The sequence below is a fragment of the Bos indicus x Bos taurus genome, chromosome 10, assembly GCF_003369695.1.
Source record: "Bos indicus x Bos taurus breed Angus x Brahman F1 hybrid chromosome 10, Bos_hybrid_MaternalHap_v2.0, whole genome shotgun sequence".
In the NCBI taxonomy this organism is placed as follows: domain Eukaryota; kingdom Metazoa; phylum Chordata; class Mammalia; order Artiodactyla; family Bovidae; genus Bos; species Bos indicus x Bos taurus.
Window position 1 is genome coordinate 76577575 of NC_040085.1, and position 25635 is coordinate 76603209.

General features: G+C 43.1%; 1 protein-coding gene across 1 annotated transcript in view; it reads left to right on the forward strand.

The window, feature by feature from the left end:
• SIPA1L1 (signal induced proliferation associated 1 like 1) overlaps positions 1–25635 on the forward strand; it is a 520426-nt gene that overhangs the window by 16339 nt on the left and 478452 nt on the right. The window contains exon 2 of the mRNA XM_027552312.1: positions 1863–2137. The gene's annotated coding sequence lies outside the window, so the exon portion shown is untranslated. The remainder of the gene's footprint in view (positions 1–1862; positions 2138–25635) is intronic.

A 25635-nucleotide genomic window follows, 5' to 3' on the forward strand; every position in this document is an offset into this window, starting at 1 on the left:
AGCACTAAAAGAAGGAGGGCGTGTGGGCAGAGATGGGAGGAATGTTAACCAGAGCTAACCTAAGTCAGATCAGCAGACTGGCCACTAGCCAGCCTCTGCCTTGCCCTCTGGGGACAAGCTGGTTCTCTGTGCCCTGGTCTGTAGGTTAAGGTTCTAATTCAAGGCTCAGTCACTTCCCCTCTGATGCTTTTAATATTATTAATCATCCCTTTGCCAAGAAGGTAACTCATAACAAAAGAAACTTGAGACTGACCCTTACCTGCTGCTGCTGCTAAGTCGCTTCAGTCGTGTCCGACTCTGTGCAATCCCATAGACGGCAGCCCATTAGGCTCCTCTGTCCCTGGGATTCTCCAAGCAAGAATACTGGACTGGGTTGCAATTTCATTCTCCAGTGCATGAAAGTGAAAAGTGAAAGTGAAGTAGCTCAGTCGTGCCCAACTCCTAGCGACCCCATGGACTGCAGCCTACCAGGCTCCTCTGTCCATGGGATTTTCCAGGCAAGAATACTGGAGTGGGGTGCCATTGCCTTCTCCGACCCTTACCTAGAGGCTGCCAGAACCAAAGGAGTTTCATGCATTTCTCTTCACCTCAGTTTCTTTATTCAAAAAAGGAGGGGTAATTGTATTTGGTTTGCAGAATTTTGTTTTTAATTAAAAGTAATGTATACCAGGCACAGTGCTTGGAAACTATTACCCACTTAAGAAAGGGTTGCTGCTGCTATTACTGTTATCCCCACCTCAGAGTATGTGTTGTTGATCTGGGCTGTGAGTTTGTGAACTAAGATTGTGTGTAGGGCTGATACCAGTGATGGTGCCTGGCACAGCAGAGGTGTGCAATCAATGAATAAGTCTGGAATTTGAGCAAGGGTCAGTAGCCACCAGGAAGTACAGAGCAATTTTCTGCTCTATCTCCTGGGTCAATGGTTCTTCAATTATTTGTGTTCCAGACACATCCGATGGGACTGACATATTCAGACAACTATGAGTCAGCGATAATTGCTACTCAATCCCTGTTATGAAAGAACCATGTCTCCCAGTATCTGTAAAAGTAACCACTGTGGTCCCACCATTTATTTGGATACCCTTTGGCACTGTGGTTGGGGGTAGAATGCTTACTGCCCTGACCTCCCTGACTAACATACACAAGAATTCTCACATGTTCATTTAACCACCATATTTCTTGGCGACTAGTCTGATAACATACTTTGTACCTTTTCCCAGCACTACAGGCTATTGCCAGGGCTTCCCCAGTGGCTCAGCGGTAAAGAATCCACCCGCAATGCAGGGGATGCCAGTTTGATCCCTGGATTGGGAAGATCCCCTGGAGTAGGAAATGGCAACCCACCTTCAGTAAGGACACAGGAGCCTGGCGGGCTATAGTCCATGGGGTCACGAAGAGTCGGACACGATTGGGTGACTGAGTGTGCTTACACAGGCTGTAGCCGTGGTGTGTTGGTCTGCAGATCTCAGGCAAGCATGGAACATTGCCCTTGGAATTCCAAGATTTAGCTTTGCAGTCTCTATTCATCAATAATCAACAATCCTGAAGGTCCTTGACATGTAGTCATTTGTAATTTTACTAAGAAGTCAGCTTTCAAAAATTAGCTATTACACAAGTAATATATGAGTATATATATTGCAAACTGCTTATACAGTAGAGAAATACACAGTGGAAACCTGTAGAGGTAGTCTTTACTTGTATCAGTCAAAGTAGGACACGTTACACTGCAGTAACACACACACACACACACACCGCCACCCATACTCTCAGTGGCTTATTGCAACAAATGTTTATTTCTTATTCACAGCACATGTTTTTGACAAGTTGGCTACAAGCTCTGCTTCTTGCTTTTTTCACTCCAGAACCAAAGCTGATGGGAAAGCCTAGCCTCTATCTGGAACACTGTCAATCTGGTGGCAGAAGATGACAAGACAAATGAGGCCCTGACTTCTAAAACTTTGCACAAAAGTGACCAACATCACTTCTTTGGCCAAAGCAAGTCACATGGCATTCCTGAGGTCGACAGTGTGGGAATATATCCTCCTGCAGAGAGGAGCACAGTTGGGAAAGAAAGTGGAAAGTCTGGTAAATGAGATGACATCTCCTACCTCCTCCTAGGATGACTTCCCGCCCAGAGGTAACTGCTCTCAACACTTCAGTTCCCTTTCTTATATATTTGCCTGCGTGTGTGTGTGTATGAAAATATATTTGCACATAAGTGTAGAATGTTCACATGTTGTTCTGCAACTTGCTCTGCTCTCTTAATCTGCCTCAGAAACCTTCACATGCAGTATATATAAGCCTATCCCACTCCTTCTAACAACTATATGGCATTTCATGCCATAATTAAATTCTTGGTGTATTTTTGAATGTCTTCAACATGTTTTTCTATTACAGTTAATGTTGTAATATTTATCCTTATGCACATGTCTTTGCGCACATGTATATTTCTGAATAATAGGTTTCTAGAAATTAACTGTTAAAGCGGAGCACGTGTACTTTACAATTTCTGAAAGATACTGCCAATTTACCTTGAAAAATGCCTTCATCAGGGCACACAGATGTCAGCAATATGCCTGATTTTCCAAATCCTCAACAACTCTTAATATTATTATTAAGCTTTTTTTTCTTTGTTGATCTGGTGAATTTTTAAAATGTAGTTCATAATTTTAACGCATTTCCTTGTTTATTGGTGAGGTCAAGTGTTTGTACTTATTGGCTAATTTCACAATATTTTCCTTTGTGAGTTGTCCATTTTCCCTCTTTGCCCGTTTTCTAGTGGTTGTTTTTTCTTTCACATTTGAATATGTTGAATTCTACTTTTACTCGATATTAATCCGTTCATCTTGCAGCTGGAATGTGTGTCCTCATTTCCCCCTTGTTTGCCCCCGGCAGTCACCGTTCCACTCTCTGCTTCTCTGAGTTTGGCTTTTGAAGATCCTACATGTAAGTGAGATCATATAGTATTTGTCTTTCTCTGTCTGACTTATTTCACTTAGCATAATGCCCTCAGGGTCCACCCATGTTTTTGCAAATGGCAGGGTTTCCTTCTTTTTTGTGCCCAAAGAATATATATACCATATTTCATTTGTCTATCCATCCCTCAAAGACGCTTAGGTTATTTCCATACCTTGGCTATTGTGAATAATGCTGCAGTAACTGGGAGTGCAGACATCTCCTGGAGATGATAATTTCGTTTCACTTAAATATATACTCAGAGATTGAATTGCTGGATTATAGGAAGTTCTATTTTTAATTTGCAGGGGGGAAACTCTACCCTGTTTTCCACATTGGCTGTGCCATTGTTTTTAATTTTGTTCATGGCATCTTTTTGTTGCCAAGTTTGCCATTTTCACGTAATCGAATCTCTGCTTATTTAAAGTTTCCAGGTTTGAGGTCTTGCTAAGACTTTTCTTAACTCAGAAATTCTCCTCTATATACAGATATTTTAAAGTTGATGGTTTTGTTTTATGTTTAGCTCTTTACTCATAAGGAATTTATTATTGGATAAAGTGTGAGGTGGGGTAGTAGAGGCTAAATTTTCTCTGCCTTAAAGCAGGTAGCTTATCACCCCAATACCATTCACTGGATATTTCCCCCTTTCTCCAACTGGTTTGAAATGTACCATGGATTAAATTCTTAGCATTTAAAAAATGTATTCCGTATCTTAAGGCATCAGATTTTACGGTGGAGCTGGCGTACAGGTGTGCACACCTCAGGGAGTGTGAGGTTAATTATAGCACCCATGGATTGACACAAGCATTTCCTGCTCATTGTAATTATGCTCACAAACATAAAGACTTCCTTATGTGTAATGAACGATTCTGATAGCCTGACAACTGCTGATGATGCTTGACAAGGTACTACCGACCTGGGTCCCTGGACTGTTTAATCAATAGAAATTGATAAGAGGTCAGACTAGGAATTCAAGCAAGACTTTATTAGAAGTGAAAACAAAGACCAGCTTCCCTTGCTCACTCTCTGTGGAGGGCAGGCTGGTTCTTTAAGGGGATGAGGGTAGGGGTGGATCTGTGGGTGAGCCCAGGGAAGTTTAGGTGGTCTGCCCACTGGCTTGGTGGTGCCATGTGCAGGGACCATGTGCAGTGCCCTGCTTTTGCTCTCTGCACCTCAGAAATGGCGGTTGGTTTGGAGGGAGGGGGTTGTACCTTATGGTTCATAATTTGTCCCAACTGCGCATGTGTGCAGTTATTTTTAGTCCTTTGTAGTTTCTTTGTGTTCTGTTGTTGGAGGAGATGTTACCCAGGGGCAAGCACTCCAGTAAAGGGCCTCAGGTGCCAGGTCCCAGGCTATCTCAAAGGGATCTAAAGAACTGAGCGATCATGAGTTAACTGGAGTGTTATAGTAATAGATGGGCTTCCCAGATGGCGCTAGTGGTAAAGAAACTGCCTGCCAATGCAAGATACGCAGGAGACACAGGTTCAGTCCCTGGGGTGGGAAGATCCCCTGGAGGAGGCCATCGCAACCTACTCCAGTATTCTTGCCTGGAGAAACCCATGGACAGAGGAGCCTGGTGGGCTACAGTCCATGGGATTGCAAAGAGTCAGACACGACTGAAGAAACTTAGCACGCATGCCAAGTAATAGAATTATTAAAGTTTTTAAGGGGTCATTTTCATTTTTCAGTTATTCTTTAATACATTTTACTTAGGGTCTGTTTGGGTTTGGTGGTCCTCAGGAATTCAGGGATTCAGTAGTTCTGGGGTGAGTCCCTAGAAGCATTTGGGTTCTACTGTGCCGGCAGCTTTCCTGGTGCCCAAGATTCTCCTGCAACTGATTCTACTTGAGGGCATGAGCGGGCAAGATTTTTCCAAGTGTTTCCATTCCACACATTTTGTGAAAGAAAAAGCTGCCCTCTGTGCATCCGTCTTTCTCACCGTCAGTAGCTCTTCATCCAACGGCAACCTGAGTGGCCCTTCTCCACATTTCAGAAATGCCTCACACCGGTCTGGTCAGAGGCATCTGAAGATGCCAGGGTCGGGGCAGAGGAGTGTGAGCGGCGTTCAGAGAATGGCTGACCTCAGAAGGCAGATGCTTTGAGCCTCCTGTGCCCCCGGGGGTGGACTTAGAACAGATAAGGAGCTGATGAGTTGACAATTGCCAGTAGGAAAGGGGAGGGGTCAGAGGTCTGCCCGGTCCCACATGCCTCTCTCCTCCCACTACACCCGCGCTGGCTCCTTGGTGTCCCAAGATGAGCCACTTCATCTACACCCTGAAGGAAGATTAGATGATAACTTAAAACAAGGTGAGCTGCCTGGGCTGAGGAGACAGAACTGAAAGCTGCGTGGAGAATGTGGAGAATGCCACAACAGGTAAAGGAATTGCTGGCTGCCAATCTGGGCCAGGGATCTCCTGGCCCTGGGCTGCCTTCCAGCCAGCCAGTAGGTGTCTTCTCCTTTCTCTAGAGAGCTTTCACCTCTGGAGGGCTTCACCCCCGGAGCCCAGGCCTGCTGTCCCCCAGCCAGGGTTTCTCAAACTCTTCCTACTAAACCAGCCCTAGATGAGGCATAGCCAGCCCCACCCCAGGACAATGTGATTTCTCTGGCGTCTCCACCTTGATCTTTAACACTGAAGCAAGTGTGTCTTCTACATCATGTGTCTATGCTTGTTTTGATATCAAAATTGCATTTTCAATTTCATGCCTGACCTCCCTTCCCCCTTCCCATCAGGTCCCAGTATAAAACTCAGTGCTGCTCTGTACTTCACAGGGCTCATCATGGTTGTAATTAGTTTATAATGTGTGTCCAATCATGTATTTGCTGTCTTTCACCCTAGAGTGTAAGCTCCAGGAGGGTAGTGGCTGTGTCTGTCTTGGTGGGAGCATTCTCAGGGGCTGGCCAGTGCCTGTTTGTGGCTCTTAGCCTTGGTGGTTAGAGCCTTCTTACAATTAAGCTTCTGCTTCCTTTCACCAGAAGAAAAGCCTGATACCTCACAAAGGGGTTATTGTTCTTGAAGGGTCCAGGTGAGAGAAGCCATCCATCATTGCTGGGGCCCAGCCCGTTCACAATTCCTGGCCCCCTCCCAATGAGACAATGACATCATCTCAGAAAATATACAAAGGACAGCCTATTCCATCAGACTCTCTGTGGAGAATTACTTTAAGCTCATTCCTGCTGTATTAGGTACATAATATCATAACTCAGAGTTTCCCAGATTTAGTTCAAGGGCATAGATGATTTGGTTAGGCATTTGATTTTTAGAAATGACATTTCCAAGAAGAATTTGAAATGTGTCTTCCTGAGGGTACAAAATTACCTCGTTTTGGGAGAGGAGCTGATTTCTCAAATAAGTAATTGTAAATTGTCAACCTCCCTCACCTATGAGTCTAGTTCTCCCATCTCTTACACAGGGATTTTCTGCGACAACTCTTATCTTTATTGCTCTTGTTAACCACAGAGCACTGTTAAAAAGATTTATTGGTTAAGAAATGCAAATTCCTTAAAACAGCAAAGTGCTCTCTCTAAGTTTCATGTGAAGGTGTGGTTAAACAAATGAGTCAGCATTTGAAGACAGTGCTAACAAAAAGTAGTCCAAAATCTGAATTGTGGGGTAGTTATTTTTATCATAATTGCTTACATTTATTTGCACATATATTATGTCACTAAACTGAGTTCTTTGTGTGAATCAACTCATTTAATTCTCACAGAAACCATCTGATAGAGGGAGAATTTGATTCCCATTTCATAGATGAGTAAACTGATATTAGTAATTGGCAGTGAATACGTAACTCTCCCAGGATCATGCTTAGTGGGGAACTAGGCCAGAGCTCTGGTTCTGATTTATACTGTTCTGTGGTCCAGACTGTTACCACTGGACAGGAATAAGTGTTACCCAGTCATGTCTGGCTGCTCACAGCTTGAAAATCAACATGCAAGAGAGAGATTTTGGTAGAAAGGAAAGTTGCTTTTAATCAGAATGCCAGCAACCTGGAGAGATAGTGGATTCATGGCTCCCAAAACCCAACTCTGAAGATTCTGCTTGGCTATGAAAGTTTTTAAAGGGAAAAGGGAAAGCAATCTCAGTTAATCATTGAGATGGGAGGTCATAGTTGTTGCCATCCCCCACTGTGTGCAGGCTTCTGTGTAGGTCTGTCGACTTCTTGCAATTTTCTTTATATGCTATTGTGTTCACACAGTTTGTTTGTGGGATTACTGAAGGGAAAGCTAGGGAGGAGATCTGGTCACCAACTCCCCAGGTCAGTAGGTGCCCAATATGCTACTGGAGATCGGTGGAGAAATAAATCCAGAAAGAATGAAGGGATGGAGCCAAAGCAAAAACAATACCCAGCTGTGGATGTGAATGGTGATAGAAGCAAGGTCTGATGCTGTAAAGAGCAATATTGCATAGGAACCTGGAATGTCAGGTCCATGAATCAAGGCCAACTGGAAGTGGTCAAACAAGAGATGGCAAGAGTGAATGTCAACATTCTAGGAATCAGTGAACTCAAATGGACAGAATGAGTGAATTTAACTCAGATGACCATTATATCTACTACTGCGGGCAGGAATCCCTCAGAAGAAATGGAGTAGCCATCATGGTCAACAAAAGAGTCCAAAATGCAGTACTTGGATGCAATCTCAAAAATGACAGAATGATCTCTGTTCATTTCCAAGGCAAACCATTCAATATCACAGTAATCCAAGTCTATGCCCCAACCAGTAACGCTGAAGAAGCTGAAGTTGAATGGTTCTATGAAGACGTACAAGACCTTTTAGAACTAACACCCAAAAAAGATGTCCTTTTCATTATAGGGGACTGGAATGCAAAAGTAGGAAGTCAAGAAACACCTGGAGTAACAGGCAAATTTGGCCTTGGAATATGGAATGAAGCAGGGCAAAGACTAACAGAGTTTTGCCAAGAAAATGCACTGGTCATAGCAAACACCCTCTTCCAACAACACAAGAGAAGACTCTACACATGGACATTACCAGATGGTCAACACTGAAATCAGATTGATTATATTCTTTGCAGCCAAAGATGGAGAAGTTCTATACAGTCAACAAAAAGAAGACCAGGAGCTGACTGTGGCTCAGATCATGAACTCCTTATTGCCAAATTCAGACTGAAATTGAAGAAAGTAGGGAAAACCACTAGACCATTCAGGTATGACCTAAATCAAATCCCTTATGATTATACAGTGGAAGTGAGAACTAGATTTAAGGGCCTAGATCTGATAGATAGAGTGCCTGATGAACTATGGAATGAGGTTCGTGACACTGTACAGGAGACAGGGATCAAGACCATCCCCATGGAAAAGAAATGCAAAAAAGCAAAATGGCTGTCTGGGGAGACCTTACAAATAGCTGTGAAAAGAAGAGAAGTGAAAAGCAAAGGAGAAAAGGAAAGATATAAGCATCTGAATGCAGAGTTCCAAAGAATAGCAAGAAGAGATAAGAAAGCATTCCTCAGCCATCAATGCAAAGAAATAGAGGAAAACAACAAAATGGGAAAGACTAGAGATCTCTTCAAGAAAATTAGAGATACCAAGGGAACATTTCATGCAAAGATGGGCTTGATAAAGGACAGAAATGGTATGGACCTAACAGAAGCAGAAGATATTAAGAAGAGGTGGCAAGAATACACAGAAGAACTGTACAAAAAAGATCTTCATGTCCCAGATAATCACAATGGTGTGATCACTGACCTAGAGCCAGACATCCTGGAATGTGAAGTCAAGTGGGCCTTAGAAAGCATCACTACGAACAAAGCTAGTGGAAGTGATGGAATTCCAGTTGAGCTATTTCAAATCCTGAAAGATGATGCTGTGAAAGTGCTGCACTCAATATGCCAGCTAATTTGGAAAACTCAGCAGTGGCCACAGGACTGGAAAAGGTCAGTTTTCATTCCAATCCCAAAGAAAGGCAATGCCAAAGAATGCTCAAACTACCGCATAATTGCACTCATCTCACATGCTAGTAAAGTAATGCTCAAAATTCTCCAAGCCAGGCTTCAGCAATATGTGAACCGTGAACTTCCTGATGTTCAAGCTGGTTTTAGAAAAGGCAGAGGAACCAGAGATCAAATTGCCAACATCCGCTGGATCATGGAAAAAGCAAGAGAGTTCCAGAAAAACATCTATTTCTGCTTTATTGACTATGCCAAAGCCTTTGACTGTGTGGATCACAATAAACTGTGGGAAATTCTGAAAGAGATGGGAATACCAGACCACCTGATCTGTCTCTTGAGAAATTTGTACACAGGTCAGGAAGCAACAGTTAGAACTGGACATGGAAAAACAGACTGGTTCCAAATAGGAAAAGGAGTGTGTCAAGGCTGTATATTGTCACCCTGCTTATTTAACTTCTATGCAGAGTACATCATGAGAAATGCTGGACTGGAAGAAACACAAGTTGGAATCAAGATTGCCGGGAGAAATATCAATAACCTCAGAAGAGGAACTAAAAAGCCTGTTGATGAAAGTGAAAGAGGAGAGTGAAAAAGTTGGCTTAAAGCTCAACATTCAGAAAACGAAGATCATGGCATCTGGTCCCATCACTTCATGGGAAATAGATGGGGAAACAGTGGAAAGAGTGTCAGACTTTCTTTTTTTGGGCTCCAAAATCACTGCAGATGGTGATTGCAGCCATGAAATTAAAAGACGCTTACTCCTTGGAAGGAAAGTTATGACCAACCTAGATAGCATATTGAAAAGCAGAGACATTACTTTGCCAACAAAGGTCCATCTAGTCAAGGCTATGGTTTTTCCTGTGGTCATGTATGGATGTGAGAGTTGGACTGTGAAGAAGGCTAAACGCCGAAGAATTGATGCTTTTGAACTGTGGTGTTGGAGAAGACTCTTGAGAGTCCCTTGGACTGCAAGGAGATCCAACCAGTCCATTCTGAAGGAGATCAGCCCTGGGATTTCTTTGGAAGGAATGATGCTAAAGCTGAAACTCCAGTACTTTGGCCACCTCATGTGAAGAGCTGACTCATTGGAAAAGATTCTGATTCTGGGAGGGATTGGGGGCAGGAGGAGAAGGGGACAACAGAGGATGAGATGGCTGGTTGGCATCACTGACTTGATGGACTCCGAGAGTTGGTGATGGACAGGGAGGCCTGGCGTGCTGTGATTCATGGGGTCCCAAAGAGTCGGACACGACTGAGCGACTGAACTGAACTGACTGAATTTCTATTTCTTTGATCTATGGAAAGAACCAACAAATTAGGTGAGGTGCTTCCCTGGTGGCTCAGACAGGAGCCACCTGGGGTTTGATCCCTGGGTTGGAAAGATCCCCTGGAGAAGAGAATGGCAACCCACTCCCGTGTTTCTGCCTGGAGAATCCCTATGGACAGATGAGCCTGGTCGGCTACAGTCCATGGTGTCAACGGAGCGACTCACACTGATTGTGTGATCCAAAGATTTGAAAGGTGTGTGAGGGCCAGAGATGAGGAGAGCATGGGGTGCCTGGTTTAAGGTTGGTGTCAAGACAGAAGAGTGCCTCCTGTAAGGCGTTCTTCTGGGGCAAACCTGCTGACAGAAGCAGTGGGCATTTGTGTTTAAGAAAGGAAAAATTTTCACCACTCCAAGTACAGGTGCTGGCTAAGCCTGTGTTGCTCAGTCCAGGGCCTTACAGGTTTGTTTCAATTAACCAGTTCATAATGATCCTTTCTAAGTGGCTCATTGGTTCATTCACTGTTTTTAGGTGATGGAAAACCTGTTTTTCCTCTTTAAAATCTTAAGTTTATTACCACTTAACAACCTCCAACTCTATTACAATCTCACAAATACAATTTTCAGAAGTGAGTTTGGCCCATTTTTTAAATGCTTCAAGATCCAAATTTCCATTTGACCAGTCATCAAACAGCAAGTTCTGACTAGTGGTACTCTCTTTTTTAAAAAAAACAATTGATTGGAGGATGATTGCTTTATAGTGTTGTGTTGGTTTCTGTACAACAGACGTGAATCAGCTGTAAGTATACACATGTCCCCTCCCTCCTGAGCCTCCCTCCCACCCCCTCTGCCCTCCCTAGGTCGTCATGGAGCAGCAGGCTGAGCTCCCTGCGTTCCACAGCAGCCCCCACTGGCTGGCTATTTTACACATGGTGGTGTGCATATATCAGCGCTACTCTCTCAATTTATCCACTCTCTCCTTCTCCCGCTGTGTCCACAAGTGCATTCTCTTCATCTGCATCTCTGTTCCTGCCTTGCAAATAGGTCCATAGGTACCATTTTCCATGCGTTGATGTTCAAATGCCTGGTCCAATAGTTATCTTGCTGCAAACATTTATCTCATTTTATTCTTCCAGTCACCCTCTTGGTCCCATTTTTTTCAGAGAAGGAAACTGAGGCTCAGACTGGATAAGCCCGAGGTCACACAGCTAGTGGACTAAGGATAAGGGTTGACTGCAGGTCTGACATCACAGCCTGAGCTTTTAATCCCCATTCTTTAGTATCTTTCCAGTGAGGGCCAAGGAGTCTGGAGATAGGGGCTGTAGTAATTCAGGAAGATTCCATGGAGGAAGTGGAGGATGAGTTGGATTTTGAAGACTGCATCAGAAAATGAGAATTACACTGGGGAGGGAGTAAGGCAGAAAAGCAAACAGAGCGGGCTCCCTTGCTTTTGCAGAGGAGGTGAATTAGACCATTTTGCAGTTGACATTGCCAATTAATTTTCAATTCAACACCTGCCTTGCCATTAGAGCTTAATCTTATTATAGCAGATCTCTTTGCATTCCTTTTGTTTGTGCAGATTTTACATGCAGGGGTTTTAAGTCAATCAATGAGCATCTGTGCTGAAAGGAATTATATTGTGTGCATAAAAATAATTGGCCCAATTCCTCTCTGAACCAAGAAAAACCTATCTAATTCCTGTCTTAGAGGCAGAGCGATGCGATAGAGGAATAAAAGCAATTACCTAACTACCTCTCCTCTATTTTCTAGTCCATTCCATGATGTCCAGGAAAATGAATTTATACTGTTTGGAGGAAAAGCTGAGATCAGCATAACTGGTCTGAATTCAGCGTAGAGACAGTGTCCTTGACAGTCATGCTCAATGTGTATAACTGTGTGAGATGTTACAATAGCAGAGAGGAACCAGCTGAGAAACAGGTTTGATCTTTAATTTTCCACATGTGACATCAAGATATACTACTGTCCTTTTTTTTTTTTCTTCTGCTTTTTATCATCCCACCATGGAAATGCCTCATACAAAATATTCTTTCTGAAATATCTGGACATTTTCCCCAAGTCACTTAATTTCCCCCAGGTTGTTGACTCTGTGTTCTTGTCTTTAAATCATCTACTTCATTTACCATTTCCATCTTTCTTGTCATTTTTGCAGAAAGTAATTTTTTCAAAGACATTTCAATGCACAGTAGGGGGAAATTACTTCATTTTTATTTAGCGTCTCCAAAAACTTTCCCTGTTTCAGAGAAAGCTGGAGTCAAGTGATTTTCTCCTCTGTATATCTGGGCAACTCAGTTTCTCTATTTCTGTACAAAGATAAACTTCACTGGTAGCAGCCACCTAGCCATCGTTGGGTGGGGCAGAACCTACTCTCAGCTCCAACAGATGGCCCTGCCTGGTCTAGGCTCCTGGAAGTCCAATTGTCATGGTCACAAGATTTGGCTTAGAGATGAGCCAGTCAGTGCAAAGCTTTGAGCTGCTCTTGGTTGGTTGTGAGAGACAAGCTTTCCTGTTACATGAGAATAAGCGTGAATTCCTCCTACAATCATTAGGAAGTTAGTCCTAAGAGGCAACAAACATTGAGTATAAAAAAGAGAGGTAGAAAGAACTTGAGTCCTCACATCATCGTAGTCATCAAAATAGTCCCTTTACCTCTGGGCTCTCACTTAGCCATTAAATCTCTTCTTGTTTGTGAGTTCCAGTTAGGTTTTGTTACTTACAAGCAAAACCTTTTATCTAATATACCTGACTATTGGATTGAACAGAAACATTGTATTACACCTCAAAATGCTGGACTTCTGTGCTTCCACTGCAGGAAGTACATGTGTGATCCCTGAGCAGGGAAATTCAACACGCCACGTGATACAGCAAAAATAAAGCAGTTTATCCACTCTACCCATCTAACAATACAATATTGGGTAATTAAATTGCATCTGATGATACTGTATTAGCTAGGACAGATGAGGCTGTTGTAACAATGACATAACAATTGGAAACAATTGTGTGCCTGGTCAGCAGCTGGCTTTGTTCTGCGTGGCTTCATTGGCTTTTCAGGAACCTAGATTCCTTCCATCTTTTGGGTCCCCCATCCTTTAGGACCTCTCATCACCCTCATGGATCTGGCAGAAGGAAAAGAAAGATAAAAAGGACAACCCTGCTTCTTTAAAGCCTTGGCCCAGAAATGGGACAAACTCTTTCCACTATCCCTTGATGAACACTGGTCACACAGGCACATCTAACTGCAAAGAAACCCAGGAAGAGGAAGTGGATTTTTGGTAACTAGTTCCTAGTCTTGGCCCAGATAGGATATTTTAGGGGATTTCCCTGGTGGCTCAGTGATAAAGAATCTGCCTACCAATGCAGGAGACATAGGAGATGCTGGTTTGATCCCTGGGTCGGGAAGATCCCTTGCAGAAGGGAATGGCAACCCACTCCAGTATTTTTGCCTTGGAAATCCTATGGACAGAGGAGCCTGGCAGGTTACAGTCCATGGGGTCGCAAAAGAGTCAGACAGGACGGAGCGACTAAACAACAAGGAGATTAATAAATATGTAGGAAAACGCCGACAGAGCATTGGGCATAGCCAGCCCACGTTTTCCAAGGTTCCACGTCTCTAAATGCTTAAGCCCTGTCTCTTTCTGTTCCAGCCCTGTGGCAAGACTCTGTTCTTGCTCTTTTCCAGGCACGTCGGTTCATTCATGATGTTCTCAAATGCAAATACACCCCACCATCCCCTGACGAGTGAGGTGGATGTCATCTGAAGTTCTTGGAGGGAGACAGAAATGTAATCAAATTCCTTCCATGGACATCAGTTCTCTCCTCCAAAATTGTCTTCCCTGGTAGTAGGCTCGCCTTACTCCCTACTCTTCTCTGTTACAGGCTTCTTTTTTACCATCTCCAGTCCCTGAAAGTGTCTTCATTGCCTGAGCAATTCTACTCTTGCCCTTTGTTATATGTTACATGTTTGTTATATGTTGACTCAGCAAAACACAAACCTGATATTAACCCTAAAGCCAAACAATATATTTCTTCTTTCAGGATACCCCTCAGGGAAGTTGGCAAATCATTCACTGAACAAAAAAGATCTCTTCTTGGGTCAGGGCTGGGTGGAGAGTTGCCAAATTAGAAAATGAATTCTATGTGAAAATTGATTTTCATAGAAAGACTAGAAGGATATTTCCTGAATGTTGACAGTGTTTATCTCTAGGTAACTGGATTGCTACTGGTCTTTTCCCTCTTGTGTGTTCTTATACTTTAATTTTTGTTTCCCTGTCTTTCACATTTTCTATTGTACGTGATGTATTTCTTTAAGCTAAAAAAAATAATAAAAAAATTTTTCTTTTGTTCAGTTTTGTTTACCAGGAGGGAAATGCAAATTAAAAGCACAATGAAATACCTCTTCACCCCAATTAGGATGGGAATCATGGGAAAAAAATAGAATAGAAAATAACAAGTGTTGGCAAGAATACAGTGAAATTAGAACCCTTGTGCATGTTGATAGGAATGTAAAATGGTGCAGCCACTTAGAAAACAGTATGATGGTTTCTCAAAAAATAAATTAAATATAGTATTACCATATGATCCAGCAGCCCTCCTTCTCCCCACACAAAAGAATTGAAAGCAAGGTCTTGAAGAGACAGTTGTGCGCCCATGTTCATAGCAGCACTGTTCACAATAGCCAAGAGATGAAAGCAACCTACGTGTCCATAAACAAGTGAATAAATAAAATGAGGCATATATGTATGATAAAACATAATTTAGCTTTAAAAGGAAGGAATTCTGACATATGCACACAGATGATCCTTGAGGATATTATGCCAAGTGAAATAAGAAGTCACAAAAAGACATTGTAAAATTCCACTTATATGAGATAACCGTGTGTCGGTGCTAAGTCACTTCCGTCGTGTCTGACTCTTTGTGACCCTGTGGACTGTAGCCCGCCAGGCTCCTCTGTCCATGGGATTCTCCAGGCAAGAATACTAGAATGGGTTGCCCTGCCTGCCTCCAGGGGATTTTCCTGACCCAGGGATTGAACGCACATCTCTTGCATCTCCTGCATCGGCAGGTGGGTTCTTTACCACTAGCACCACCTGGGAAACCCATATGAGGTACCTGCTGCTGCTGCGGCTAAGTCGCTTCAGTCGTGTCTGACTCTGTGCGACCCCATAGACGGCAGCCCACCAGCCTCCCCTGTCCCTGGGATTCTCCAGGCAAGAACACTGGAGTGGGTTGCCATTTCTTTCTCCAGCGCATGAAAGTGAAAAGTGAAAGTGAAGTCGCTCAGTCGTGTCTGACTCTAAGTGACCCCATGCACTGCAGCCTACCAGGCTCCTCCGTCCATGGGATTTGCCAGGCAAGAGTACTGGAGTGGGGTGCCATTGCCTTCTCCATATGAGGTGCCCAGGGTGGTCAAATTCACAGAAACAGAAAGTAATATGGTTGTTACCAGGCACTGAGGGAATCAGGGATGGGTTGTTAGTGTTTAATGGGTATCGAGTTTTAGACGGGAAAGGTGAAAATGTTCCGGAGACGGATGGTGGGGATGGTTGCACAACAGCGTGAATGTACTTAATGCCACTGAACTGTATGCTTAAAAATGATTAACATGGCAAATTTTATGTTACATATATTTTTTCACAATTTTTTAAAAAATGAATTTATGTTTCCATAGGCAATTCTATAAGAATTCTTGACTTGGATGGCTTGTGATCTCTCTTGAAAACCAGATAGTTCCCTTGTTTGGGTTTTCCGCCTACACAGTATGCCTTTTTAAATGCATTTTAAAAGAAGAGGAAATACTTATTATACCCATATTACATAAGGCTCATGGATTAATAGGATATGACTTCTCCAAAGTTTTGCTATCTAATAAGTGGGCAAGACTGGTGAGCAACTAACTACAATCCACAGGGAAATGCAATAGTGGCCAAGTGTAGAGAGGTGCTGTGCTAAGTCGCTTCAGTCGTGTCCAACTCTCTGTGACCCTATGGACTGAAGCCCACCAGGCGCCTCTGTCCATGGGCTTCTTCAGGCAAGAATACTAGAGTGGGTTGCCATGCCCTCCTCCAGGGCACCTTTCTGACCCAGGGATCGAACCTGTGGCTCTTGCATTGCAGGTGGATTCTTTACCACTGAGCCGTCAGGGAAGCCCAAGTATAGAGATACAGGCAGTGAATTCTGCCTGGGTAGTTAAAGAGGCTTCTCAGAGAAAGATGTGTTTAAACTGGACCTTGAAGAACTCCTAGGAATTTACTAATGGAGAAGAAGGGATGGACATAGGAGGCACTTTGAAAAGTGACCTAGAGGTGGGAGATAGCATGGGACAGAAGGGAATCAATCACCCCAGGCTTAGGGCATCAGGGGACCCTGAACATGCCTGGCTGAACACTCTCAGTGGGGTAAGCTCAGGCCTGGACATGGCAGTGTTGTCTTTCTTGGAGAGATGACCCCGGATGTGGATTGAACTCAGAAAGCAAAGTCCAAGCCAGCCATGTGTCAGGGCTGGAGCTGAGACTCTGGCTGTGTGGCATGATTGTAGAGGGACATGGAGCATGCCACGGCTTCCAGAGCAGAGAAATGGCTCCCCAGGTGTTGGTGCCTGATTGCATGCCCCTGTTGGTTTTGCAGTCTGACAAGGAAAGGAGTAGAAGTGCTTTTCATTAAATGTAAAAGCTTATGTAATGTTTCCTGTTGGCATCTTGAACTGGGCCAGTCTACAGCATGTCGCCCCCCAGTACCCATGTGTGTGGACGATGCAGGGCGATGGTGTGCAAATGACGCACAGCAAGCCCAGGCAGGGGGAGAACAGAGCGTGTTTGTGAACTGGAAATCTGTGGGTGCCATGTCAGTCACTCTGAGTTGGGGGATGTGGCTGGGTTTGGGGGAGATCGGCTTGTGAAAGGGAGACAGAGGGCTTGTAGAATTATGCCTTGGACCTGAAAGATGATCAAGGTCCATTCATTCACTCGTTCATTGTCAGCCGACGTGCGTCGTTCTTGTCACTGCAGCTGCGTCTGCTCTTTGAAGCCTCTGCCGTATGTCGGTCCTTCCTTCTGCTGGATACTTCTATTTCAGGCAACCATAATGATGGTTGTCACATCTCTTCTCCTTTCCTCAGGCTCCCCTAAGAGGAATTTTAACCCTCCTCAAGGCCACAAGAGTGTCCAGGATCCATGAACATTCACAGCCAACTCTCTGGCCATGGCGGGGGCACAACATGTAGGGGACAGGTCATGTGGAGAATCCTACAGATGTACCCGATCTCATTTTTCAAGTTCCCAGAATCCTATCACTTCCCTGGGGTCAGACCTTGACTCTCTTACCCAAGTAGCACATAAACTTCCACCCCTTTCCCTTCTTGGAAGCCTCCTTAATTCCCCAGGTGGGCCTGACTCACAAACAGTTGGAAATTCCCTGCCTGGGGGTCAGGACACCCAGGTCTGGGAACACAAAGCCCTGGCTGCCTTTCCTGGAAGGGAAAGGGAGAAGTTATCTTTCCATTGTTTTTGCTGATATAGGTCAGAGTAGCATAAAAGATAAGTTATAACTAATTTCTCAATATCTCACTTTGTTCACATGGATGGTCTCACTTGCCTGAACACCTGGAGACAGGTGAGCTGTGTTGCTCAGTCAGGTGGAGCCATGGCCCTACCACTTGTTAGTCTGTTCATAAGTCTTTGCTGACTCCCCAGTATGTAACTTGTGGATACTTTTTGGTGGGCCAATTGATGGCTACTTCATTTCCCCTTATTTACATTCACTGCTGCTCCTGTATAGCACCTCCCATCTCATCCCAGCTCTCTCTCTGTCTTGTCCACTCCTAGTCATTCTCCTGCATCCTCAGGCACAGAGCCCCAGGGTGTCTGATCTGATTTTAGGGCATAGTCCCACTGATGGAGCAGGACCTAACACTAGCAAAGCAATGACTGAGGGTTGGGAATCTAAAGTATGCACCTCCTTTTGTTGTTGTTTAGTTGTTCAGTCATGTCCAACTCTTTGCGACCCCATGGACTGTAGCCCACCAGGCTCCTCTGTCCATGGGATTTCCCAGGCAAGAATACTGGAGTGGGTTGCCATTTCCTTCTCCAGGGGATCTTCCTGACCCAGGGATCAAACCTGCGTCTCCTGCATTGGCAGGCAGATTCTTTAATGCTGAGCTGCCAGGGAACCTTCTTACACTCAAACAATTCTAAAACTAGTTTTGAACTAGGAATCCTGGCACACCTGACCCAGAGGAGTACTGTCATTTGTGACAAGCCAGCTGTCCCCAAGCCCTGGTCAAGAACCCCTGGGATCACATGGCCTGAACTCTGCTAAAGGGACAAGGTCCTTCTTTTCTGGGCTCTGAAATGATTAAGCGGCTCAACGGAAGCACTTTTCTTTGTTCACTGAAGGAAGGGCCTTGTTGGTTGGCTTTTTCTAGAGTGTCCTTTAAGGAAGTTCACAACCTGCCAGATGCTCTATGTCTGATTTTCCATCTTGTCTGGGTTATTATTGAAGCTGAAGCCAATCTTCCCTCTGATGTCCAAATGTAGGGAATTGATGAGCTCTTTACAGTGGAAGATTTGTTAACATCAGGGCCATTCCTTAGGCGTCATTTTCCAGCCACTCCCAGCAATCTTTGAGCCTGAACTCCACGTCTGGTGTCTGGGATATAAGTCAACAGTTTTAAGGCCTCTTCTGCTTGTCAGATCCTGCCCTCCTTGCTCACCTTTCCCAGGTCTGGAGGCTCTGTCCCCTCTGTCCCCCAGAGAGTTTGCGGGCATGTCATCGTGCCTGCTGCAGCAGCCTGTGTGCACGAACAGATATAGCATCCAACAATCTGATTTATGTTTTCCAGATTTATCACATCACTCGCATACCCAGGCAGGCTGATATTTTAGGAGTGTGAATCAGAGTGTCTGGCAGGGTTCCCTCTGCAGCCGAGCTCCGGCTGCAGGCATAATGAAGTTGGTGGGGAGGGGGAAGAACTCAACTTATCGGGGAGGAAATGTGTGTCAGTAACAAGTCTGCCTGGCAACAGCACCAGGAGAGATCCCAGGACCAGAGTTAGCATTTCCACATTGGCGGAGCAACATCACACAGCACGATTTTCCTCCTTAGTGGGCTGACAATTCTCTTATTTAAAAAAAAAAAAAAAAAGGAAAGAAAGAAAGTAGGTATTTTGGAGAACACATTCTCCAAAAGATATTCCCTAATCTGCCACCAAACGGGAAGACTGTGATAAATTGAAATGTCACCCAGCTGGGGCTGTCCACACAGATGTTATACATGAATAGTAAGAGATGAGCTTCTGTGATGGAATGAGAGGCAAGAAGATGAAGCTGAAAGAGGCAGAACTAATTGACTCTGTGAGACTCAGTGTAGGACTCTGCGAGACTCAGTATAGGACTCTGCTTGGGAGTAGGGCTCATGACTAGGGACATAGGGAAATATTCCTTTATTTTTTCCTAATCTCTTAGGTATGTGCTGCTACATATAGTTTCCTATTTCTCAAGGAGTCTATTCAGAATGAGGGAAAAAATGGAACAAGGACTGATCTGGACATCTGAACATGTGCGACTATGTTAAGAGCAGTGGTTCCTTTTTTTTTTTTTTTTTAACCTCTACATCCCAAAGCCTAGAGCAGCCATAGACACCAGATAGCAGCTTCCTACAGGTGTGTTGAACCAAAAACATAGGCTTTGTACTTTGAATGCCCTTGAGTGTATCTCTTCCCCACTCCAGGCATCTAAAAAAAAAAAGGAAGATGAACCGATGATCATGATCTCTTAGGGATCATCCCAGGTCCAACACTCTAGGCCCCCAAGGTCAAAATGAGTTTTACAGTTTTTTTTAAAAGCAGGGACTTAAAAATATTCCCATAAATGTTTATATCTCAAATGCCTGATCTTCAGGTTCAGCTTTATTATCACAGTGTGTGCATACAAGTCTTCAGGCTTGAATGTTCCCATGAATACATCATTCAGTGGTATCTGGGATACATTTACATTTTTAGCATCAGTGTAATTCTATTTGGTTTTATGCCATGGGAAGTTCAAGCCTGATTCAATTAAGGGGTTTCATAAAACGAGTTTTTAAAAAGGAAGGACAATGCATTGCACATGTTATACCATTGTACTTTGCATTGTTATCCAATCGGGCATGTTGAGGGGTGGCTCGTTCTTCGGTCCAAGAATCTGTTAGCAATACGTAAAGTTGAATATTTTACCATCTTATTTGGAAGCATGGAATTTAAGAGCTGGAATGAATCTTTGAGGTAGGCAGGCATCACCTACTAAAATAAGGGAAGAGAACTTTGGGTTCATTTTTGCATACCTCTCACCTCCTAATGTAGCTTTCATATTGTTGGCCTGAAAAACAACAGAAAAGCCCTGGTTGCTAAACCTGGGAATGAGGCGAGGGTCAGGAGCATCAGCGAGAATTCCATCCAGTCTGAGCGTGTTTCCCTTTCATAGCAAGATTGCAATTCCTGTCTGTCAGAGAAGGGGCAGAGGTAACCGTGCAGATCTGCACAGAGGGAGAATTCTTCCCAGGGAGCAGCTGCAGCCGCCTGGTTCCACAAAGCACACGCTGAAGAGAGGCAACCTTCCAAGGAAATAGAGTTGAAGTCAATCCAGACTTAATGGCGGGGGAACATTGAGTCAGTTCAGACAGACTGAGGAGTTATAGCAGTCAGCTAAAACATCTGGTCTGAGTAAGCAGATGTGGTAGCAGTAGAACCCAGAAGGGAAACTCAAACCAAAAAGGATGAGAAGCCAAAGTCCTGAGATCACCCAAGTGAGGTATGAGATGAGAGGAGAAATCACAAGGACATTTTCCTAAGTCCTGCCGAGGTTGTGTAGTTGCAGGGAGACCCCTAGTCTTAACCACTCAGAAGTGTGAGCTGTAATGGAGAAGGCAGGACTCACCATCAAACCTGAGGACAAGGGGAAGTTGAATTCTGGAGACTGAGAAGAGAAGCTAGAGGCAACCTGGGAGAATGGAGGAAAGGGAAGGGTCAAGGCAGCAGATTCAGAACAAAGACAGCGACCCTTAAATTTCTGGAGTTCTTTTATGTGATGCTTGATCCATGGCTAGGGTGACCATTTAAAGGAACTACATCAAAGTTTGGACAAATAAAAGGACTCACACAGGATTATGACAGAATTATTTCCTTTAGACAATGTCCTTAAATATTAGAAGTTAATACCAGAACCACAACTGTATGTATCTATCTTCATTTTATTTTGGCTACAGCAATGTTACCCCAAAACTGGGTCCATCTCTTGGTGGGTGTCATGCCAAGAGACAAAACAGAGCCAAGATTTGGAGAAGGAAGAATTTATTATTCACAGCAAGTAAGAAGAACACCAGGGAAGTTTTAAGCTAAGGGTACATGCATGTTTGGGGCTTCCCGGGCACTCAGTGGTAAAGAATCTGCCTGCAATGCAGGAACCGCGGGACATGTGGGTTCAATTCCTGGATCAGGGAGATCCCCTGGAGGAGGGCATGGAAACCCACTCTTGTATTCTTGCCTGGAGAATCCCATGGACAGAGGAGCCTGATGGGCTATAGTCCATAGGGTCACAAAGAGTCAGACACAACTGAAGCAACTGAACATATTGAGCTCTGAGCAACTGAGCTCACACACTTGCATATTGATCAAGGGGCTTGAGCAGAGAATTCAACATTGAACTCGGACAAAGGTTGACAGAGTCCAAGTTTTAGTTGACTGAAATCACACCTGTCAGAAAAGGTCATTGTCATCATTCCTTAGGTTCTGCCATAAGGTCAGTAGTTACTTTGCTCCACCTAAGTAGTGTCCTGAGTTTGTGCAGAACTCAAAGATGTGTATCAGATTCTGATACATATCCCTTGAGAAGAAACTTGGACTCTGTTTTATTGCTGAACTATTGCTTCTTGAATGCTTTTCGTTTCTTTGTTCCCCAAAGATCATTAAGTACTGAGACCTGCTCAAGGGCAAGCATTGTGGCAAGGCTCAGATCACAAAATGGCTTCTCTTATGTCAAGAAATGCATGCCTGATTCTCTTTCTCTGGGGACCAGCCCACCCTGTCTACTAACAGTAACAGAAAACCCAGCAGAAAGGAAGTTTAACCATAAGAAACGTTTGTTATCTGATAAAACAGGAAGCTAGGTGAGATACGGCAATTCCAGGGTTCTTCCAATCAGGGCCCCCTGGCCTTCTGCAAGAACCCAATTCATTCCATCTATCCTCTCATCCTCAAAGTGGTGTCCTCTTAGGATGGCTCTTTTCATGGCTTCTACAGTTTTAGGCATCCATGTAGATAATAATGTTCAAGACAGGAAAAAAAAGAAAGTCCCTAATTTGAGTAATTTCTTAAGACCAAGGAATCCCTTCCCAGAAGTATCTCTCACAATTTTTCCTCACATCTTTTCAACCATAATTGCATTACATTCCTATGCAATTGCCAAAGCAATCTTTTGGCAAGAGAAGCTAGATAAACAGGCTAGCTGAGACTGATGAAGATTCATTCTTTGGGGCCTTCCCCTTACTACTTTGAATGGGATTTTTTTTTTTTTACTTTCTCTTTCAGATATTTCATTGTTAATGTATAGAAACACAACTGATTTTTGTATGTTGATTTTGTATCCTGTTCAGTTCATTTCAGTTGCTCAGTCGTGTCTGACTCTTTGCAATCCCATGAATGGCAGCACGCCTGGCTTCCCTGTCCATCACCAACTCCCGGAGCTTGCTCAAACTCATGTCCATCGAGTTGGTGATGCCATCCAACCATCTCATCCACTGTCATCCCCTTCTCTCCTGCCTTCAGTCTTTCCCAGCATCAGGGTCTTTTCCAATGAGTCAGTTATTTGCATCAGGTGGCCAAAGTATTGGAGTTTCAGCTTCAGCATCAGTCTTTCCAATGAATATTCAGGGCTGATTTCCTTTAGGTTAGACTGATTTGATCTCTTTGTAGTCCAGGGGACTCTCAAGAGTCTTCTCCAACACTACAGTTCAAAAGCATCACTTCTTTGGTCCTCAGCTTTCTTTATGGTCCAACTCTCACATCTATTCATAACTACTGGAAAAACCATAGCTTTGACTAGATATACCTTTGTTGGCAAAGTAATGTCTCTGCTGTTTAATACGCTGTCTAGGTTGGTCATAACTTTTCTCCCAAGGAGCAAGCGTCCTTTATTTTCATGGCTGCAGTCACCATCCACAGTGATTTTGGAGCCCAAGAAAATAAAGTCTGTCACTGTTTCCATTGTTTCCCCATCTATTTGCCATAAATTATGGGATTGGATGCCATGATCTTCGTTTTTTGAATGTTGAGCTTTAAGCCAGCTTTTTCACTCTCCTCTTTCACTTTCATCAAGAGGCTTTTTAGTTCCTCTTCACTTTCTGCCATAAGGGTGGTGACATCTGCAAATCTGAGGTTATCGTTATTTCTCCTGACAATCTTGATTCCAGCTTTTGCTTCATCCAGCCCGGCATTTTGGGTGATGCACTCTGCATATAAGTTAAATAAGCAGGGTGACAATACACAGCCTTGATATACTTCTTTCCCAATTTGGAACCAGTCCATTATTCCACGTCCAGTTCTAACTGTTGCTCCTTGACCTTCATACAGATTTCTCTGGAGGTAGTTCAGTTGGTCTGGTATTCCCATCTTTTGAAGAATTTTCCACAGTTATTTGTGATCCACACAGTCAAAGGCTTTGGCATAGTCAATAAAGCAGAAGTAGATGTTTTTCTGGAACTCTCTTGCCTTTTCTATGATGCAACAGATGTTGGATATTTGATCTCTGGTTGCTCTGCCTTTTCTAAATCCAGCTTGAACATCTGGAAGTTCTTGGTTCATGTACTGTTGAAGCCTGGCTTGGAGAATTTTGAGCATTACTTTGCTAGTGTGTGAAATGAGTGCAGTTGTGTGGTAGTTTGAACATTCTTCAGCATTGCCTTTCTTTGGGATTGGAATGAAAACTGACCTTTTCCAGTCCTGTAGCCACTGCTGAGTTTTCCAAATTTGTTGGCATATTGAGTACAGCACTTTCACAGCATCATTTTTTAGGATTTGAAATAGCTCAACTGGGATTCTATCACCTCCACTAGCTTTGTTCATAGTGATGCTTCCTAAGGTCCACTTGACTTCGCACTCCAGGATGTCTGGCTCTAGGTGAGGGATCACACCATCATGGTTATCTGGGTCATGAAGATCTTTTTTGTACAGTTCTTCTGTGTATTCTTGCCACCTCTTCTTAATATCTTCTGCTTCTGTTAGGTCTATACCGTTTCTGTCCTTTATTGTGCCCATCTTTCCATGAAATGTTCCCTTGTTCTAATTGTATCCTGTTGCTTTGCTGAATTTATTTATTCTAAGAGTTTTTTTGGTGGAATCTTTAAGGGTTTTCTATACATAAGATCGTGTCATCTGCAGATAGAGATAATTTTCTGCTATCCTTTCCAGTTTGGATGCCTTTTATTTCATTTTCTTGTGTGATTGCTTTGGCTAGGACTTTCGGTACTATGTTGAGAAAAGGAACAGTGAGAGTGATCACCGTTGTCTTATTCCTGATTTTAGAGGAAAAGCTTCCACAGTTTTTACACAGTTTGTTTTTCACAGTTGAGTATGATGTTAGCTAAGGATTTTTCGTATATGTCCTTTATGTTGAAGGATGTTACTTCTATATCTAATTTGTTGAGAGCTTGTATCATGAAAGAGTATTGATTTTGTCAAATGCTTTTACTGCATCAAGAGGATCTTATGATTTTTATTCTATTAATGTAATATATAACATTTACTTCTTGGTTTGTATATATTGAACTGTCCTCACATCTCATGGATAAATGCTACTTGGTCATGGTACAAAATCCTTTAACAGTGCTGTTGAATTCAGTTTGATAGAATTTTTTTGAGAATTTCTGCACCTATATTCATCAAGAATATTGGCCTATAGTTTTCTTTTCTTATAGTGTCCTTATCAGTTTTTGGTATCAAGGTAATGCTGGCCTCATAAAATGAATTTAGGAGTGTTTCTTCCTCTTCATTTTTTTTGAAGAATTTGCAAAAGATTGACATTAATTCTTCTGTAAATGTTTGGCAGAATTTACAAATGATCATTAGTAAAAGGCTTTTCTTTGTTGGGAGGTTTTGATTAGTGATTCAATATCCTTAGTCATTACTAATCTGTTCAGATTGTCTGTTTCTTTATGATTCAGTCTTGGTAGGTTGTGTGTTTCTAGGAATTTATCAATTTCTTCTAGTTATCTAGTTTGTTGATATATAATTGTTCATAGTTACCTCTATGATTCTTTATATTTTTGTGGTATCATTTGCAATGCTTCCTTTTTCATTTATAGTTTTGTCTGAGACAACCCCCTCTTACTCTAGCTAAATGTTTGTTAACTTTAACTTTAAAAAAATTAACTTTTAGTTTTATGATCTTTTTCTATTGTCTTTATACTCTGTTTTATTTGTGTCTGCTCTAGCAGTTATTATTTCCTTCCTTATGCTACTTTTGG